The sequence below is a fragment of the Marmota monax genome, unplaced genomic scaffold, assembly GCF_021218885.2.
Source record: "Marmota monax isolate L192 unplaced genomic scaffold, Marmota_monax_Labrador192_F-V1.1 WCK01_AAM20220418_F8-fsc00158, whole genome shotgun sequence".
Lineage (NCBI taxonomy): Eukaryota > Metazoa > Chordata > Mammalia > Rodentia > Sciuridae > Marmota > Marmota monax.
Window position 1 is genome coordinate 1166987 of NW_026694092.1, and position 22584 is coordinate 1189570.

The following is a 22584-nucleotide window of genomic DNA, read 5'->3' on the forward strand; positions in this document are numbered from 1 at the left end:
CTCCCTGCACAGGTAGCTAGTTGCTGCATCCTCCGCACTTCATTGCACTCTGCAATATTTGCACCAAGGTTTCCTTACCCCCGGCATACATGAGCCATCTTATCTGGATGGTCTGCGCTCAGAACAAGGAATGGGACTGCCCATGCATATGCACCCTGGTTAGTGCATTGAATGAAATAAGAATGAACTAATTCACTCAAATAATACCCAGCTAGCTGCAGGCGGTCTGGATTCTAGTCCTGCCTTAGGTGTGATCTCCACATTTGTAAGAAGACAGGAAAAAAGTGTCCTACATCCTTAGTGCCGGTCCCCATGATAATCGCTCTGTAGAGTTAGAGGAATGCACGTCTCCGTTTCCTTAGCCCTAAATGTCTCCATCCCTGAGAACTGAGATTGTGTTCTCAGGTCCACTTTCCTGCCCGCCTTCTGACACCTGCTATGAGAACATGGCACAAGCCCACCTTTTCCCAGGCCTGTGTTTTCCTATCAGCCTGCCTTGACAACTTAGTTCTGATATCCTGTCCCCTGCTGACATTGGCGGGCATGCAATTTGTCAAACGTTTGACTACAGTCTTGTTTATTCAATGAGAACAGGTAACAGTACAATATTGCCTTTCTTAGCATCTAAAATACAAAATGGAAATAAACAAAGGAAAATTATTTCCCCCTGGGGGAAGGAGTGTTGTGTACTCAATAAAGAATGATATCTTCCAATAAATAAGTGTTTCAGAGAAATTTAGAATGAAATTCTGGTCAACAAATCTCTACTTATAAGTAGTAAAACCAAAAAGCACAAAGCAGAGCATGAAGGTTTGCTGTTATTTTTTCACTGAAAAATTAAAACTAATGTGTTTTTACTAAATAAAGAGTATTAGAATATCTCTATTAATGCAACATTTGTTTATACATTGCATTGCATTCCTAATCAAGGCTGGCAATAAAATTATTCAAAACCCCATTGGTTTATTATTAAAAATGAGACTCAGTATAAATTACTCACAAGAACATTTACCCTCTTTTCTTTAAAATCAGAAGCCATCATATAAATTTTTTTAAATCCATTACAATAAATTTGCAATTCAACAAACAATTTTTGAGTAGTGACCAGTGGCTGGAATTCAAGGCACTGTGTTCAGGGCTAAGTACACTCAAATGAATAATACATGGCTGTTGTCACAATGATGACAATTAATGATTAAAGCACTGATTCTTTATACTGACTTTGCAGTGTTCAGATCACTCTTGGAGTCATGAAACATATTTACTACTGTGCCAGTGAATGCACCAGGTAAACTAGGACACTCACCATTATTTTCTCATCTATCTGCAGGAATATACTCTCCACGGCTGCAGTTTCTTTTTCTGTTTTGTTTGTGCCTCTATCTCCTGTACCCAGAGCAGTGAATGGCACAGAGTGATTAGAATAAATATCTACTGAAAGAAAGAATCGCTTCATTCATCAAATTCTTCAGTTCAACTTATTGTAGAAGCCTATGATAGGTTCTATGACAGTTTGTCAGATGAACACATGTGGTCATTGTGCACTGGAGACTGAATGCTCATGCATAGTCTCTGGAGTCATGTCCCTTGGGTGTGTGTTGTTTGCAAACTCACCAGCTGAGTTACCTTGGACAAGTTCTATAACATCTTTGACCATTGGTTGTACATCTGTCATTTTGGAGTGAGTTGTCATAATTTAAGTTTCACAACACTGTGTGAAGTTTAAATTATCTAATGCATGTTGAGTGCTTAGCACAATGCCTGGTAGACAACTGATGATAGACAACTGTTTTTGTTTGTGATACTATTTGCATTATTTAATAATATTCAATTCATCTGAATTAACTCAGTTCTCTAAAATCATGTAAAATTACACTAGAAGATGAAAAATTCAAATGTTGTGATATCTAAGGCACAGCAGAGTGCCTAGGGCACTGTAAATTATAATGCAATTCACTAACAACAAATAAACCTCGGGAAATTTGATTTCCAATGATTGTAGCTCCACAGCAGGGAACTCCTTCTTTATCTTCTGTGCATACTTTCCTAGCAAATATCTTACAATCAGACAACACCAAGTTAGTCTCCTTTCCTAGGAATCATGGTTGAAAGCAAAAGTTTCAGGGGGTTGAAAAGAAATAAGAGAAAACTGTTCATGCCCCATCTATAGAAACAGAAAAGTCCTGCAATGAGAACCTCATAACAATCCTACAAGTGTTTTTATTTATCAACATGTCCTGACCCAAGGGAGAGGTTTTGGGGAATGTACTACACTTTGTTAGGTATTCCCCTAGTTCATGTTGAACAATTCAAATACAGATTGGGAACAAACATGGGCTTGCATTGTACTCTGGTGGTAAAACACTGAGAACACACTAAAAAAAAATAGAAGACTCACAGCAAACCTGGACATAGAGTGTCATCTAGTGCTGAAATAGCAAAAGTGACCACAAACTCAGAAAAAATAAGCAGCCTGCTTAGATTTTTCTGGAAAGACAGGCACAAACAAAGCCAGATTACAATAAATACCTAATCCTTCAATGTACAGACAATATCACACACCATCAAGCATCAAGATAGTTCAAAGAAACCCAGTGCAGTGGTGCATGCCTATAATCCCAGCGGCTCTGGAGGCAGAGGCAGGAGAATCTCGAGTTCAAAGTCAGCCTCAGCAAAAAGTGAGGTGATAAGCAACTTAGTGAGACTCTAAATGAAATACAAAATAGTGCTGGGGATGTGGCTCAGTGAGTTCAATTCCTGGTACCCTCCCCTCCCCCTCCAAAAAAAAAGGAATATCCAAAAACCATGACCTGGGAATGTCTTGATTTGGATATAGAATTCTTAGTTGATGGGTTTTGGAGTTAATTTTTGTTTTTCAGCATTTTAAATATGTTGTCCCTTTGCTGTCTGGCCTCCATGTTTTCTGCTGAAAAACTGGTTGTTAATCTTGTTGAGGATCACTTATGCATAATTAGTTGCTTCTTGGCCATTTTCAATGTTTCTCTCTTTCCCTTTGACTTTTCCAGTTTGTTTATATTGCTTTAGTATGAAATTCTTTATCTCACTTAGTTATTTATTGGGTGTATAAATTCATGTGTTCCATCAAATTTGCAAAGTTTTTGTCCATTATTTCTTCAAATATTCATTCTGACCTCTCTTCTCTCTTTCTGCGACTCTGACTGTATGTATTTGGTATACTTGATGGTGTCCCATAGAGGTCTTTGACTCTGCTCATTATCTTCATGGTTTTTTATTTCTCCTTTTTCAATTAGGTCATTTGAATTGACCTATCATCATGTTTACTGATTCTTTTGCCTACTCAACTCTGGTGCCAAACCCCTCTTGTTAATTTTTTATTTCACTTATTTATGGTACTTTCAGATTCAGCATTTCATTTAGTTCCTATTTATAACATCTATTTATTTTGTGAGCCATCATTTTTCAGGTTTCTTTTAATTCTTTGTCTATGGTTTACAATGATCTTGATGAACTCTTTGAGGATATTTAAGACTGCTGACATAGTTTCTGTCTAATAAGTTCGATGCCCATGACTCCTAAAGAAATTTTCTGTCATTTTCTTTTCTGTTCTGTTTTATTTATTTTCATGTCTCAAATTTTTGGTTGACACTGGGTGTTTTGAATATCATGATATGGTAGCTCTGGATATCTGCATCTCCAGCTGTCTCCTGAGAGTTTGGTGCTGTAGGTTGCTATGGGTCGTAGTTCCTTATTTATGACTTTCAAAAACTGTTGTTTTTTTTTTTTTTAATGTTTTTTAGTTGTTGATTGACCTTTATTTCTTATATGTGGTGCTGAGAATGGAACCCAGTGCCTCACTCATGCTAGGCAAGTACTCTACCAACTGAGCCACAACCCCAGCCCTCAAAAAGTGTTTTTAAAGGGCACATTCTTTATTGTGTTCAACTAGTGCTTTAACAAATATTTTCTTAACACGCTAAATCCAATAAAAATGTAGAGAAAGAGAAAAAAAAAGAAATGAGAAAAGAAATGCTTTCTTAGAGCTTGCAGATTATCTCTGATTTGGGACATCCCAACACTTAGCCCAAACATTTTTAATTCTGCCTTAATCTGCACTTGTTTTTTATTGAGCCTAAAATTCATCTGGAGGTGAAAACTTAGGGTATTCTTTAGTGTTTTCAGAGAATTAATCCTACCCTAGGCATGTGTGTGATTTTCTATATTCCTCTTTACCGTATTGGAGCTTATTCCCCAAAGTAACCCTCTCTTCGGCTTTTCTTCTTAGGCTTTTTGTCCATTATATTCTCCAACTGTCATCTTTTGTCCCAGGCAGCAACAGCTTGATCACTTATTTTTAAGGTACAACACCTTCTGGCTACTTTTCTGTACTGAAAGAAGGCTGAGCTGAGTAAAACAAAGACAAATGTCTTGTCTCTGTCTCTCAGGAAACTCCCAGAGAGATTAGAACATACAACTACAATTCCTTAGGAACCAGGCTTACTCTGCTCTCTGGAGAACCAGGTACATGTACTGAGAATGAGGGTTGTGGTCTTTAAGATTGTCTGTTCACTAGGGAAAGGGATGAAGCAAATACACTTCAAAACACTACAGAAGTCTTCTACCATGTTTAGTTGACATTTTTTTTTTAAACTCAGCATTCACCGTGGTTGTTGTAAACCTTTGACTAGTTTCTTAGATTTCTGATAAAGTTGATTTTGTTTTGTTTTGTTTTTTTTGGTTTTGTTTTTTTTTTATAAAGTTGATTTTGATAGGTTTTTTGTTTATTGTCATTGTTGTTGGTGGTGGTTTTAGTGTTTCTGTGGAGGGATGGGCCCTCACAGGTCTCTATTCTATTTTTACTGACTTTTCCATGTTCCCAGCTGATATTGGAAGTGAAGCCATTTACTTTAGTCCTGCCTAGATCAGATCACAAATGATAAGCAGACAAGACAGTGAGAACAATATGACTGTAGTTTTAAGTCACTGGGCTCAGAGTAGCTTTTTACACACAATAGTGTAGCATCAGCTGATTAATAATACAATCTGCACCATATTATGATGAATCATATGATACAGTAATGGGAATAAATGACAGAAACACTTAACCTAGTGATTATAAATTCTAACCACAACCTATGGGATATTTAAACACTTGTAATGTTTTTGCCTTTTCATGCTTTGTTATTTTTATCACGTAATAAAAACACTACATGGGGCTGGGGCTGTAGCTCAGTGGTAAAGTGCTTGCTTAGCATGTGTGAGGCACTGGGTTCGATCCTCAGCACCACATAAAAATAAATAAAGATATTGTGTGCCATCTACAACTAAAAATAAATTAAAAAAAAAAAAGACACGTACATGTTAAGCTTAGAGAAACATGCCAAAATATATTGAGTTGAAAATTCCTGATCTATTTCTCAGAATAAGTCCATGGCTACTAAAATATAGATTTAATGACACAAAAATGCTGACACTAAGTTCAGTAACACTTGAAAGAAAGGCTTAATTAAGCTTCATAAAACTTCAAACTTTATAGAAAGATCTCAAGAAAAGAGAGGTTACTTCACCAAGCAAAATGTTTTCTTCATGACATTCTATGAAAATTAGCCTAGGTACAATAAAAAATAATAGTTGGCCCTTTTTGCTAAAATATCCATAATCATAAGACAATAAAAATGTAACATTTCAGTAATTCAAACATAATATTCCAGGAATTAAACAGAAAAAATTACCTTCTTGGTGGAGCTTATTTGGAATATCTATTGTTTGGTGCAAATACTTTTGGCTAATTGGGCAATTTGTTACCTCCTGTGCATTTGCCAATTGATGATAAGAATGTTATGTGAACATCTTCCAGGCAAAATAAGATATGAGATAATGATTCTTCTTAACTAGATCTTCTAAATGAAGTTTCCTTTCAACAGTAGTTTGTAAAGTTCTGGGTAAATTCTTTTATCTTAGGATTTCTAAACAAAATTTTACATCTACCATAGCTACATTTACACATTAAGAAAACGAAATTGGCTTCCACTGCATGTCACATGAAAGTAATAACTTCAAGAATGTAAACAATGTTCTTCATTTCAAAAAGTCATGACATAGCATCCATTTATGCTTTTAGATGATACTGTGAATATGCTCTCAATCCTGGGTAATTTCTAGACAATGGTTTTAGTTCAACCAAGAAAATTTTGAGGGCTTAAGTAAAAATGTATCGATCAAGAAATATTTGTGGTACAGCCAATATGGAAAGCAGTATGGAGATTTCTTGGAAAACTTGAAATGGAACCACCATTTGACCCAGCTATTCCTCTCCTTGGTTTATACCCAAAGGACTTAAAAACAGCATACTACAGGGACACAGCCACATCAATGTTTATAGCAGCACAATTCACATAGCTAAATTGTGGAACCAACCTAGATGCCTTTCAATAGATGAATGGATAAAAAATGTGGCATATATACACAATGGAATATTACTCAGCAATAAAAGAGAATAAAATCATGGCATTTGCAGATAAATGGATGGAGTTAGAGAAGATAATGCTAAGTGAAGTTAGCCAATCCCAAAAAACCAAATGCCAAATGTTTTCTCTGATATAAGGAGACTGATTCATAGTGGGATAGGGAGAGGGAGCATGGGAGGAATAGATAACTCTAGATAGGGTAGAGGGGTGGGAGGGGAATGGAGGGGCATGAGGTTAGAAATGATGGTGGAATGTGATGGACGTCATTATCCAAAGTACATGTATGAAGACACAAATTGATGTGAATATACTTTGTATACAGAGATATGAAAATTTGTGCTCTATATGTGTAATTAGAATTGATATGCATTCTGCTGTCATATATAAATTTTAAAAAAATTAATTTAAAAAAGAAATATTTGTAAAGCCAAAAGGGCAATGTGAGATCAGGAACCACAGAAAAAGAATGAGGCACCCAAAGAAAGTTTATTGTGGGGTGCTCCAGAGCGAGGTTCACCAGTCTGCTAAAGGGTGAGGGCCAGGGGAAGTTGCAGGCCAGAAAGGCAAGAAAAATGATAATAGGAGAAGCTGGAGGTAGGAGGGCCTAGGCCATCTAAATTGCAGCTATCAGCAGCAGGCTGGCGGAGCTGAGTTTAGGGGCATTGTGTCTGTCCCTGGTTGTTCAGGGCTGATGTGAATTGATAGGGCAATTGCTTCAACCAAGGGGACCATGTTGGTTGAGGTCTTTGCCATGTCAGCTTCTGATTGGCCATTTTGGGTTTCCTCAGCTATTGGAAAGTCTCCACCCACAGCCCCCATGAAAGGGGAGGGGCAGGGAAGGCTGCCAGCCCAAAAATATTCATTAAATTTGTACAGAGACCAATAATGTAAGTTTTTTTTTTAAGCAGACCTATACTATCTAGGAACCCTATCGCCTTCTTTCTATAGCTAAGAAAATGGAAAGTAGACTATAACTGATTTGTTTCAAAATTAAAGAATTTGCTGGTAACTTTGGGAACTCAGTTTCCTTCCTCCTAGTGTTTGGTCTTTTTTCTTTATATCAATTTCTCAACAAACTTAGTGCTTGCTCTTTGTCATCATTTTAAGTCCTGAGGACACAGAGATGAACAAGACATTTCCTTTATCCTTGAGAAATACATGGTCTAATGAGACAGATATATAAACATTTGGAAATAATATTGTTTAATTTGCTGAAATGTCCTGAGGATTAAATGAAACACTATGCAAAACCCTCAACATAAGATGGTTGTTCAAGTTTAGCTCATTTGCTTAGCCCAGCAGAAACCCTCATTTTTTAAGGAAGTAGCTATTTCACTGATTGGTGTCTGGAAGAATAAGAGCCATTAAAGTTCTAAAAAAAGGAGATATTGATTTATAGAATAAGGATTTATTAAACACAGTTTTCATTCAATTGTATGTTAATTGTGTGTGGTGGGGGTGGTACTTGGGACTGAACCCAGGGATGCACTACCCCTGAGCTACACCCCCAGCCCTTTCTTATTTCATTTTTAAAACATTGTCTTTCTAGGGGCTGGGGTTGTGGCTCAGTGGTAGAGTGCTTGCCTAGCATGTGTGAGGCACTGGGTTCGATCCTCAGCACCTCATATAAATAAGTAGATAGATAGATAGATAGATAAAGATCCATCATCAACTAATAAAAAATTAAAAAATATCTCTAAAAAAAAGAAACATTGTCTTTCCAAGTTGCTGAGGCTGTCCTTGAATTTGTAATCCTCCTGCTTCAGCTTCCCAAGTCACTGAGATTACAGGGATGTACCACTGCACACAGCTCAACTTTTTTAAAAGTCATTTTTAAGAAAAGAGTAAAAATGTGTTTGTGAAAACACCATAAACCTATGTCTATAGAAGTTAATGTCTAAACTGGATTAAAATACTGCTTTAGGTTTTACAATAGTTTATTCACAACCTAGAAAAATTCACACACCATACACAACTAGCTGTATGTTTTTTCCATTCAATTTATATTTGTGTTGATATATTGTCTTCTGTTTTATTATGTAAACTGATATATTATTGTTGATATATATAAATAAAATTAGTAAAGTTTATGTGTATTTCAATGCAATAAAAAGAAAAAAAATAATATTTTGAAATGCATGTTAAACAGCAAAAACATACATAATAATGAGAAACTGTTACTACCACTATCAGAATGGGGTTTTCCATTGCATGGTAGGGAGAGAAAGGATAGTGACTGGGATGGGGTATAAGATTTGTAAAATGCATATGAGACACCTTCTTGGTGCCTCATATAGAATGAAGATCAGCTTGAGATAAATTACTGAGCTGTTTATTTGTAAATTCTGTGATTTTTTTATATGCATGTAATGTGTTTCATGGTAAAAATTAGTTAAATGTTGCTATATATGTTATGGTTTAAATGTGAGATGTCCCCCAAAAGCTAATGTATGAGACAATGCAAGAACATTCAGAGATTAAATGATTGGGTTATTAATTCACCCAATAAGTGAATTAATCCCCTGACAGGGATTAACTGAGTGATAACTGAAGGTAGGTAAGGTGTGGCTGGAGGAGGTGGGCATTGGGGGCTTGACTTTGGGTTACATATTTTATATCTGGCAAGGAGTCTCTCTCTCTCTGCTTTCTCATGATCATGTGAGCTGTTTCCCTTCACCATCATGTTCTGACTCACCTGGAACCCTGAGGAATGGAGCCAGCTGTCTATGGACTGAGAACTCTGAAACAGTGAGCCCTTAAATAAACTTTTCCTCCTCTAATGGTGTTTGTCAGTTCTTTTAGTCACAGCAGAAAAAAAAACTGACTAAAATAATATATAAATTTAAATCTTCTGAAAATTAAAAATTGTGGACAGTGGATAAGTAACAAAATGGAAAAATATTTCCCACCTGTAATGGACGAAGGCTTTGTTAATCACCAAGATTGAACCTGTTCCTTTTGGGGATTCTCTGCTTCCCTTGTCTACTAAAAAACCTCAGAGTGTTGAGCTACCTTTTTGCAAATGTTGAAACCAGCCCACCAGAGTTTTGAGGTTTTTCATGATAGTAAATGAATTGCAGTTAAATGTACAGCAAATCTAGTCTGTGCTTTGATAAAGGAATTTTGATAAAGCAATTATATCCTTCTATATTTCCCCTTGAAGTATTTTTCAAAGGGACAAATTAATGAGGGAACACATGAATAAATTGATGTTTGGGCACAGAAAACACTGGATTAAGATTTAGTTAACCACAGCTTAGAGGAATGAGCTGGACAAGAAAATTGTTCAAGGCGTATAAGAAGTGGAGCACAGAAAATTGAAAGTGATGGTCATCAGAGGAAAGACCTTCTCTCTCCTTGTCACCTTTGTTTTCATTGGTGCAGCCAACAAAGATCCCAGTCCAACGCAATACAGGTATATGAGAGGGGCAGAAATTCAGGCAAAAAGCAGCTCTGAAAAATAAGAGCTGGAATATTTCCAGGACAGAGTTAGGGAAGGAAAATTAGCATTAGTCAGGAAACTAAAAATCATGGATAGGAAACATACCAGCTCTACACACAAACATAAGGGAAGGTTTAAGTTCAAATGACTCCAAAGGCAATGTATTTTTAGAGTACCATCACCATGGCAAAATGGACTGGGACATCATGTATACAAATAGAGTGCCAATATCATATAATATCTGACTACTGAATTATGCAGAAAGAACTGATTAGATAATCTTTTAATCTTAACTCCAATGAACCTATGGAGAATAAAGATAATATTTCATTTAGTAATATTGAATAAGATAGAAAAAAGCAACAATATTTTAGAACTGTAATCAATTGTATCCTAATTAATTTAATTTCTAAACAAAGCGAATGCTTTAGGCTTCTAAAATTGTCTTTGAACATAAAATTCACCTATTAAAGATATTTAAGCATTTCCAGATTTTATTGCTTCTTTCTTTTGGTTGAGTCATCTTGGATTGTAGTATAGATTATTGCTAGAAATGGTGCTCTCTAAACTAAAATTTAAAAACTAAGGTAATTCTTCAATAAATGAATTAGGGTTACATATATAACTTGCAACATTCTAACCAATTATCTAGAAAAGATAGATCAATATCTTAAGCTACATCCAGAAAAATAAAGATTTTTTTAAAAATGTTACAGCATGTATATGATCCATACTGGGAACAAATGTATCCCTGACTTTGGTAATAATACTGCTCACTGACAGAAACATTTTTTACTGTGAAAAATCTCTGTTTTTTATTAATTACAATCATTTTCATTGTGCATACTTTGGGGGGGATAGAGTGTGATAATTCCACACATGTATATAATGTATAATGATCAAATCAAGGTAGTTAGCATTTCCATAAATTTGACTCATGTTAAGGTGATAATTAAGGATATAATGGAGAAAAGTTAGAAATACGTTAAAGTATCCTGTAGAGAGTTTGACAAATTTGAAATCAAAAAGATTGTTAGCTGTTTTCTTACTGCTTTAAGTGCTTTGATTCTAGACTGTGGAGTGGTCAAGATTTGTTGCCTACTTCCACTCTACAGTCTCAGTTCATAAAGAACATTAAAAGTCATAAGTGGTAGTCATAAATTATAAGTAAGCAATTATTGTTAAAGAAGTAATAATACTTTGAAAGATTAATTCTAGTTTGTCTAGTATTTCTACCTCAAATAACTTACACCAAAGATATGGTTTTTCAGGCTTACAAAATGACATATACAAAAGACTTATTATGGAATTGTTTTCAATAGTGTAAAATTACAGGCAGCCAAAATATCCATCAACATAAGATTTTTTTCTACAACATGGATGGACCTGGAGATCATCATGTTAAAGGAAATAATCTAAATACAGAGAGACAAATACCACATCATTTCATTCATATGTAGAGTCTCTAGTAGAATAGTGGTTATCAGAAGCTAGGGAGGGTAAATGGAAGAGGAATGGGGAAAGATTGATTAACAGGTCCAAAGCATAGCCAGACAAGAGGAATGAGTTCTGGTATTCTACTAAACAAAAGGGTGATTGTAGTTAACAATATTGTATTGTATAATCCTGGAATAGAGGATTTTTAATACTCTTGGCACAGAGAGATGATAAATGTTGGATATGATGCATATACCTAAGTATCATGAGTTAATCAACACACAAGGTATAATGTCACAAAGCATCACATACTATCCCATAAAGTTGTATAGTTTTTAACTGTCAATGAAAATAAGCTAAAATAAGAAATCTAAAATAAGAAATCCTGAAAGTGCTCAAATTTTATTGGGAATTCTGTAACCACAAGGAGACAATTTGGGTTCACTGAAAACAAGTCAAAATACAATAATTTTGTCTTTTTTACAGAATAACAGTATAAGTATCCTAAGTGAATATATTATCTATAATATTTTTTGATTTTCATAAAATGCATGAAATGTGCCTAACAGAAATATTCCAGAAACATTAGAAAAACATAGGCTAAAAACAATTTCACAGCTGGTTGAAGCTCCATTTACAGAATATTAGTTACCCAATCTGTGTTAATCTAGGCAGATATCCTGGCAAGTAACTATAGATCCTATGGGTTTGGCAGCCTTTAGGAGAGTGTTATTATTCATAACTTTCCCTCTACTTCCATCTGGTGGCTCATTTTTCACTGATAAGTTGTCATAGAATTCATCTCACTTTGTCTTTACATTAAACACTAGTTATTTAATTACACAACTTGGTGTAGAGATGCTGAGCCACTTTCTGAGGCATCTTCAAATGCCAAAATTAGAATAAGTCTATCTTCAGGACCTGGGTTAAGCTCCAACTGCATAAGTATTAGCTAAACAAGTCCACTGAGGAGAGTTAGAATAGAGAATCACTTTATATTAAATATCATGCAGCTCTCATGAAATACATACACAAAGTCTCATGCCACACCACATTTAAATCTATAGAAAACCATATGTATGACAATGGTTTCATAAGATTATATCACTAGTGATGGAGCCATATAAGTTTGTGTAATCGTACTCTATGTTGTTTGCACAATGACAAAATTGCCTAATGACATATTCCTCAGAACTTATCCCATTGTTCAGTGGCATGTGTCTGGCTATTATATAGTTTGCTTTCTTTTCTGAGGCATATCATTTCTGCATCACACATGTATTCTCATATTCTTAGCATCTTTTCTTCTTTTATTTTCTCCTCGTTTCTCTATTTCATCCTATAGTAACACCAGCACAAATATTAGCCCCATTTTGTATTTATTTAGATTTTCATGAATTATGAGCACATCTTTAAACATCATTTTATTTAAATAGAGTAGTTGGGAACACATCATGGCAGATGAAGACACAAAGGCTCAGAGATGGTAAGAGTACTGATCAAACTGTCACTTATTTACCGTGAAGTCTGAGCTTCAGCTCAGTTTTTTGAAGAATCATCTAGTTCCTCTTCTCCTTCATCATGCTATTCAGTAGGAAACCCACACTGTCCCTACTAATCTAAAGGCAGGGGACAATTTGAGTGCTTTCTTCTCATCTATCTACAGTTCCAACATATCACTTTTGACCAACCCAACCATGAAGACAAGCATGCCCCATGACCCATGGTTCACTGGGACAAATTCCTCACAGCACTGACACATGAGGTCTCAATTGGAACTAGCATATAGCATCTTTCCTCCAGCAGCCACAGCAAAAATAATCTGACCCACAGCAACTGGGTGAAGGCTCACCACAGGAAATGCTGCTTGTACTTTCACTTGACATCACCCTTTTTCTTACATGTTAACAGCAACCCACCATAGCATATCGGAAGTGAAGAAAGTTTCCAACACTTCTCCAATGCACAATCCTTTCCGATCTTCATCACCACCTTCATCATCCTCATTCATTACAAATGATATTTACTGAACAATAACAATGGCCAGTAATTATGCCAAGCACTACATATCCATTATCTCAGCAAATCCTATGTAGCCCAAAGAAGCTACCGTCAGGCTGTGAATAACTGAACTGTAGAGAGACCAAGAAATTGACCAAACATCATAGAGATAGTAAATTATGGAGCTAGACCTGAAATTTGGTCTTTCTAATGCACCCAGTATGTAGTATAATACCTCGCACAAGTAAACAACAACAATATACTTTCCCCTTCCTCATAAGTCTTCTCTTGGCTCTTATTGTAGAATGGATTTCTGTTTGAGATCAAATAACCGAATAGTATTTTGGTCTTTCCAGCCCTTAGATCCTATGAACAGAATCATGAGCCTTGCTCTGTCCCAGCTTAGGATGTAGCAAAAATGTTTGTAAATACATGAAGAGTAAGTGAGACCTAACATTGCCAGTGATGAGAATCATTCCAGAATTGTAGGTGAGAGAGTCCTGCTCTTATTTATTTTATTTTATTTTATTTTATTTTTAGTTGTAGATAGACACAATACCTTTATTTTATTTTTATGTGGTGCTGAGGATCAAACCTAGTGCCTCATGAGTGCCAGGCGAGTGCTCTACCACTGAGCCACAGGCCTAGTCCTGGGTCTTGCTTTTATTTTTAAAGAAACTTTATGCCCTACAATGAACTTAATGGAAACATTCCATGATAGTACTTGTCAATATGGTTCAGCACACTTTAGCAGAAAATTACTGAGCTCTTGTCATGATCAAAAGGAAATTGGAAGAAGGTCAAGTGTTATCATTGCCCTGTACATTGATTCAATGCTCCAGGCTTTGGGTGATTTACTGTAAATTCATTTTTCCACACCATTGTTTTTTGAGGTTCAGATTGTTTGCTAGTGTGTGGCTTATAATTTAAGGCACATAAAAGAAAGTTCTTATTAAAAGAGAGAGAGAGAGAGAGAGAGAGAGAGAGAGAGAGAGAGAGAGAGACTTTCATAAGGAAATAAATACAAAACTAGCTATGTTGTTAAAAAGTTTAGGATTGAATAGTGTTTTTAGAGATTGGTTGCATTATAGTAGATAATAGCCAATACAAGCATATGGATTTATCTAATTCACATGAATATTTGTATGTAACAAGCACAACAAAGAAAAATCCTAAAAATATGAAAAAAAATTGTCTTACAATCTTGTTTGTTGTGCATTTTGATACTCAAGACTTAAATGAGGCTGCAGTGAAGGCATCATTTAATAAATATTAAGTCTTCATTATTTTTCATTTTAAAAAGCAAAAAAAAAAATATGTCACTGACCAAAAAATTCAGGGTGCATAGTAGCTAGTTGGTAAACATTTAAATGAGTGCTTGGAGCGTGAGTGAAACTAATATTTGCAAACTGGACAATTCTCTGAACACAATTGTGATTTATTTCTATGCTGATGGAAAAAATACATATTATTTAAGATTAGATGAATATCAGATGCAAATGCTCCACCAAGGTGCTTAATGATTATTTTTCTAAATCCTATATTAGGAAATTTTAAAAAATTTATTTTCAATATACAAGTCAATTTGCTACTCTCTTTCTACTTCTATCAAGCTAGCCAATGAATTTTAGCAAGTCATTTCTACCTATACTCTTGCCAGGTTAGGCAGAGACATTATTCCATGTGTATCAATGAAGGCACTTAGCATTAAATGGTGATTCTGTTATGTATAAACATTCTCCAAACAGTGACAGACCTTTGATTTAGAATTCTGAGTTGTGGGACACTGTTTCTTATGGGAAAAGCTGAGGATGCTCAATTTTCAACTACTGATTATAAGATATTGATCCTACATATCTCAAGCCAATAATCCAACACAGCATGGGAGCAAGGTGCTTACAATGACTGGATGTCTCTTCACACAGACATATAGAGATAAGAATATCATTTATCCCTGTGCACAGCAGCTATCATACACTTCAGAAACATTAATACTCTTGCGTTGATCAGATGTTTAAAGAAAGATGTGGCAGGATCACAGATAAAATGGTTTTTATCTATAATATAATACAGATTCATATAATGTTTTAGTTTGTATACAAGCTTCTGAAGAGGAAGTACTCTTGACATATTTGTTTTTCATATATCCTGGCATAGGCTCACAGCAGGCTTTTAGTACACATTCTAGCTGACTTGTTTCACTGTCTTGACTCCTGGGTAGCATAATAGCACACAAATAGAAAGTATCTGAGGTTATGACTGCTATATATACTGAGTGCCTTCTGGTTCATGGAAATGATCAGGAATGATATGGAGAATGAAAGTAGGTGTTTCTGTGCATGTTTGCTTGTGTGTGTGTGTGTGTGTGTGTGCATGCACATGTGTGAGAGAGAGAGAGATGTTTTCCATCTGTGTTTCAGGAGTATATTTTCAGGAGCATATACTGTTAGCTATAGGAATTCATGAAAAGCATACCTAAAAGCATTTCTCCACCTATTTACTAATCAAATTCCCCTCAAACTTTTATAATTAAGAAATTAATATCTCACAGCATTTCACAATAAATATGTTAAATTTGGAAGCAAAACAAAATAAAAATTTCTTTAATTTTCATTATAGTATTCTGGAGATAAAAAGAGACCTCAAATATCATGTGTCCCAATTTCCACTACATCTGACCATATACAAAAATCAACTCAAAATGGAACAAGGACAAAAATGTAAACCTGAAACTATGGAGAGAATACTTCAAGGCAAAAAATTTTGGACAAGACCCCAAAATAACAGGAAACAAAGAAAAGCTAGACAAGTGGGATTATAACAAATAAGAAGCTTCTGAACAGTAAAGAAAACAATCAACTGAGTGTGGGAGGTCATCACATCATGTGACCAGCGTTTTCCCTTCCTGATTGGTTTGAGGCACTGTGGGTCACCCAGGTGATCTGATGCTTTTAAGTAGCTGAAGGGTAGCCCCAATCTTGAGGATAGAAATAAAGCAACTAAATGTGTCTTCATGCATAGGCATGCCTTCCTGCAGCCCCATGGGTCGAGCTGCACTCACCTGTTCCTTTGTGATATTAACCCCTTGCCCTGTTTGGGATAGAATGTTCCATGGAAACGCCCTTTGTGTGTCCCCTTCTCTTACTCTGCCCTTGGGTGTGGCCTTCCTAGATGTCAGTCAACCTGCGGACAGCAGACATCATGAAGCTAGACTCAGCCCCTTGAAACCTGACCCCTTGCCTCATTTTGAAGGGCTTCTCCTCAATAAAAGGGGTCAGCACGCACTCTCTCTCTTGTTATCTTTTTCTGCAGACCCTTAAGGTAAGAGGAGCTGTCACAGCACCCCCAAAGAAAAAGGTATCTCTGCCTCTTGTGTGGTCATTTCATGCAGCCCAGTTCCCCTGGAGTGACTCCTGAGTGTTTAAGTCGAGAGCAATACGACAGCTGAGTCAAGAGTCAACCTACAGAATGGAAGAAGATTTATATCAACTATTCATCTGGCAAGGAGTTAATTATCCAGAATTTATAAAGAACTCAAACAGTTCAATAGCAAAAAACAAAATAATCAAATTTAAAAATAAGCAAGTGAGCCAGGTGCAGAGGCACATGCCTGTAATCCCAGTGACTTGGGAGGCTGAGGCAGGAGGATTGCAAATTTGAGGCCATCCATAGCAATTATCAAGGCCCTAAACAACTTAGCGAGACCCTGTCTCAAATAAAAAGTGAAAAATGGCTGGGAAGTGTGTCAGAGGGTGAATAATGGGATCAAAATACATTTGGAGGAGAGGAACTAGTTCTAAAGTTCTGGAGCACAATAGGGCAACTACAGTCTACAACCATTGATTATGCACCTCAAAATAACCAAAGAAGAGTTTGAAGATTCCGAAAAACATAGAAATGATAATATTTGATTCCCAGAGGCTAGGGAGACTGAGATAGGAGGATTGCAAATTCAAGGCCAACCTCAGCAACTTAGTGAGACCCTGTCTAAAAATTAGAAAAATAAAATAAAAGGGCTTGGATGTAGCTCAGTAGTAAATTGCCCCTGGGTAAAATCCCTAGCACCTGATCCTTACTGCCCCTTCAAAAAAGAGAGACAGAAATGACAATATTTGAGATGATGAAAATTCTAATTACCTCAATTTGATTAATTCTATACCATGCATATGATGTGTATTGATTAAATCATGGTAATTAGCATTTCCATCATCTCAAATATTGTCATTTCTCTCTCTTTTTTTCGGGGGGTGCCACAAGCACAAATATTATATGTCAAAAAATAATTTTGCTTTTTGGAGACTTTGTATTTCCATATGAACTTTAGAAATGTTCTCTAGTTTTGAAAAAAAAGAGCCCTTGTCATTTTGATAGGGATTGCATTGTATTGTAGATCACTTCAGTAATGTGGAATTTTACAGGATATTTTTCATTTATTTGGGTTAGCTTTAATTTTCTTCATGAATGTTTTATTATTTTCACCTTAAGTTATTTCTAAGTATTTTACTCCTTTTGATGCCACTTAAATTGTATTGTCCTTCTAATTTTTTAGATAATTTCTACCTACATAGAAATACAACTCATTTTTGTGTGCTAATTTTGCATTACATAACTTTATTGAAATCATTTATTGTAATTCTTTTCTTGGAAGAACTTAGGATTTTCTATATATGAGATAATGTCATTTACAAAAAGGGACAATTTTGTTCTTTTCTTTTTTTTTTTTTTTTTTTTTTTTGCTACTGAGGATTGAACGCAGGGGCTCTGGACCAATGAGCCACATCTCCAGCCCTATTTTGTATTTTATTTAGAGCCAGGGTCTCACTAAGTTGCTGAGGCTGGTTTTGAACTTGCAGTCCTCCTGCCTCAGCCTCCTGAGCTGCTGGGATTATAGGTGTGCGCCTTTGCACCCAGCATTGACTAGTACTTTCAAGATAAGGAGTGCTAGTAGGCATTCTTGCTTTGTTCTTAATTTTAGATAAAAAGCTTTTAGTTTTTTATCATCATGTATGATATTAGCTCTGAGTTTTCCACACGTGGCTTTTATTGCATTGAAGTAATTTCCTTCTCTTTCAAACTTGTTGAGATCTTATTATGAAAGAATATTAAATTTTGCCAAATGCTTTTTCTGTATGTATGAAAATGATGGGGCAATTATTCATTCAGTCTGTTGATATGCTGAGTCACATTGATTGATTCACAAATGTTAATATTCTTTCATACCAAGGATAAATTCCATTATCCCATTTGATCATAGTATACAATCCTTTTGATATGCTATTGAATCAGGTTTGCTGATAGTTTTGAGGGGCTTTTACATCTATGTTCATGAGGGATATTGGTTTGTAGTCTTCATGTCTTGTGTTGTTTTTGACCTTGGTATCAGGGTAATGCTGGCCTCATAAAATGAGTTTGGAAGCTCTCCCTTTTCTTGTATTTATTTTATCTTATTCTATTTTATGGAATATTATGAGAAGAATTGGTATTAACTTTTAAAAAAATGTTTTGTAGTTGTAGATGAATAACATGCCTTTATTTTATTCGTTTACTTTTATGTGGTGCTGAGGATTAAACCCAGGGCCTCACGCATTCTAGGCAAGTGCTCTGCCATTGAGCTACAGCCCCAGCCCTTAACTTTTTTTTAATGTTTGGTAAAACTCACCTGTAAAGTTACCTGATTCTGGGCTTTTCTTTATGGGGACAAAAGTGACATAGTTTTGGCAATAAAGAAGGGTCCTGGTGACATGGTCTGGAAACAGTAGTTCCCTTAAGAGATTATAATTAACTCTATCTGGGGGAGGTTCTGTTATACCAGGTCCCATTTTCCTGAAGTTTGTTTTCTTTGATAAGATTCCCCATGATTTTAAAAAAGAGCTCCCTTGAGAAATTATAACTATCTACTTCTTAGGGAAGATTAGACATTATGATTCTCATTCTCCAAAAGCTTGCCTCTCCTGACAATGTTCCTTATGTTTCTAGTTTTATGATTCATGGATTCTATACTTAATATCTGCCTATCATTGTCCTTTCTCCTACCTACCTGTTCATGGCTGACTAACCTAACAGTGTACATATTAAACATTGCTGATTGGCATTATAAAAGCAGTCCAGTAACAGTTCATTTTCCACCTTTTGATTCTTGTTGGTGTTAACAACATCAAAATTCAGGAACCATCTATGAAGCACCCTTGAGATAATGCCAATCTATTACACACTCCACAGAAGTTAATACTGACTTTAACCACTTGTGAGAGTAATTTACAGTTTTAAAGTGCACAATTGTAAAACCTGTGAAACAGTTATTCTGATTGTGCTTTTTGTTATTATTTTATGAGATCACCTTACTCTGTTGGTGTCATTGATTCTCCACTAAGGAAAACCATGGTTGCAGTATAGACACAGGAAACCATGAATCAGCCTTGGACATTGGGAAGTTTCCTTGTGCAGAAACAAGTCTATTAACTCTCAGAGCCAGGTTAAACAGAGAGGCACATAATAGACAATGATGGTGGCAGCCCTTGGGAACACGAAAACTGGGAGAAGGTAGAGGCAGGGTACCAGGGATCTGACAGTTCATGGTGTTGAGACCAGGGCAAAAGGACAGTAAGTATAGTTAATGAATGATTGGATCAGGAAGAAGGTGCTGATTCAAAAGGAAATAAAATGCTAATACCTCCAGAATATTTCCACCTCCTCACCTATTGCCATGGTCACCTGCCTCCAGGGAATTGTTCCTCCCAAAAATGAATTGTTAATGAGTACCCCCTTGGTAGCTCTTTCCCACCCTTGGTCACTCTACCTTTGGGGAAGGATGGGAGGAGGGGACATGAAAAGAAAGAAACCTAAAATCTATAAAAGTGGTAAGATAACTTAGGTCTCCAAAGTTCAGAACACATGTTTTAGGAGTGTGCCAAGTGATCTTATGGGGTGCTAGGGAAAATATTCAATCTTTCAGTACCAATGTTCTATGTAAAAATGAAAAACAAGCTGATTGATATCTGATTTTCACACTTGGTTTGCTTGCCAGATATTTAATTGTTACATCATATACTAAGGAAATCCTGGGCCTGTCCACAGCAGTAACTTTACTAGTTTATTTACTTTCAACATATTTTAACAGATTATGGATTTAAATATATTCATATATGTGACTGTAAGATGGCTTTAGCCTAAGCAACTCCATTTTAAAATAAACCTGCAGTCTCACCAGGCACAAGCTGACAGAGCCCTCCAATGTGTCATCAGGCATAGCCTGATAAAACACATCACTTTCCACAACCCTGATAAGAGTCAGAGTGAAGTCACTTGATATAAACATGTCATTTGCTTTAACTCTGATAAGAGTCAGAAGGGTAATATCAGGGCAGAAACCACCAGACGTCCTGACTCTAAGATGTCACTAAGAAACCTGGTAACAGCTCATAGGGACCAAAAGGACACACAGGAGCTCCCAAAATTTAGTATAAATAATAGAGCAAATGAACAGACATTCAAGCCAGCCGATGCCACAGTCTGGCTGGGCACAATTCAGGAGCTACTTGTCAAAAGAAACGAACTTTATTTTTAGAACATACATACACCACACCACACAGCTCCTCAGGAAAAACCCTCAGAGCCCAACTGCCACCACCTGCTTCCCACAAGCCTCTCCACCTCCCCCACTCCTCCTGCTCTTGAGGCAGATTGGCTGGGTTGTGTGGGCGGAGCCAAAAAAAGTCCCCCAATGAGCAGCTCTGTGGTCTGAAAGGGCAGGGAAACAGCCCAATGAGCATCACCACAGAGGAGCCAATCAGCTAGAAGTTGCTGGGGCCGCTGTGAGCCAATCATCAGCTGGCAGCTGGAAGTTTGCTGGCAGCTGGAAGTTTGATGGGGCCCCTTTGGCCCTGGCTCTCAACAAACAGACATTCAAGCCAGCCGACACTGATGCCCACATGCTGGAGAGCCTGTTGAGGACCTGGACTGACATCCCAACTCTTCTCATCATCTGCCTGATCCTATGCATCATCCTCACCATTCTCAAACTCTGCAGCAGCCTCCTGACCCTGGTGAGAACAGTGACTTCTCCTTACGACCCCAGGAGAAGCCTCCATCGGTTCCTGACCTAATCGCTGCAGTCTGAGTGTGTGTGCATCTGCTGGACTTAAAACCTAAGACTTAAGACTTTAAACCTACCACTTAAGCTTAGCATGCAGAAGGAATATCTGTAATAGGTCTGTCACGATTAAGTATGTTTGCAGTGCTTAGAGTTAACTTAGAACTGTTTACTTTGAATTGATTATGTGTATTGCAGTGCCCAGCATTAAGGGTTGGTCAGAGTCTTCAAAATATTATATATTGGGATTAGGAATGGTATAATATCTTCTGTTTTCCACTGTGGCTCACTGATCAACTCCTGACAAGGCACCAAAAAAGTAGTTATTAGATATATCAATTTTTTTCTTTTAAAAAATGATTGTTTTTAGTCTGCTAACTTTGTGGGGGACTACCAGTGACTGTCAGTAATTGCTACCTCAAAGGCACTAAAAGATAAACACACCTGTAATCTATTTGTGACTTTAATATTGTGGGGTTTTGCAAAGAATAAGAAAGTAGTTGTTGAAAATAACTTGTCATATGTAGAAAGTATTATAAAAAGAGGGGTTTTCTGTTTGCTTCCATTTCTAGGTGGCTTTGCTGTGGAGAAAGATATGTGTCACATATAAAACTCTGTAATCTGGTCACTTTAAAGACTAGACTCCAATTTTCTAATATTTAAAAATTACCCAAAAGAAAAGTTTCAGTGAAACGTCAATGTCTTTGATAATCTCTTAAAATTTCGAGACCCTTTGGTAAGTTTGCAAACAAATTCCCTCATCAGAGAAGATGGAAATTTTCTTGCCAAATTTCAATAAAATCCTTTCAATATTTAATAGTTATGATTACAAAATGAGTTCCTTCATTAAATAAGTGCAGCCAATGACATTCTTCTTCCACAAGTGCTGGGAGCCATTAGCCAAGTAGGTATGACAATTTCCTTGCCAGCGTACCCCATGTTGCTGACATTTTGCAGTGACATTGAATGTAGGTGACCTTGCTCAAGGACCAGGGCGGATTAGGGTGTTCCCGGTTTAAGATAATCGGGTTTAGGGCGTTCCCAGTTTAGGTTCCAGGTTTAAGGTTTAAGATTATTCCTGCTGGGAATAGGGTGTATCCTGCTGCCTGAGTTCCCCTTGAGTTCTCACGGGATTCAGACAGTATATTTGGGAGATAGAAGCCCAGTGG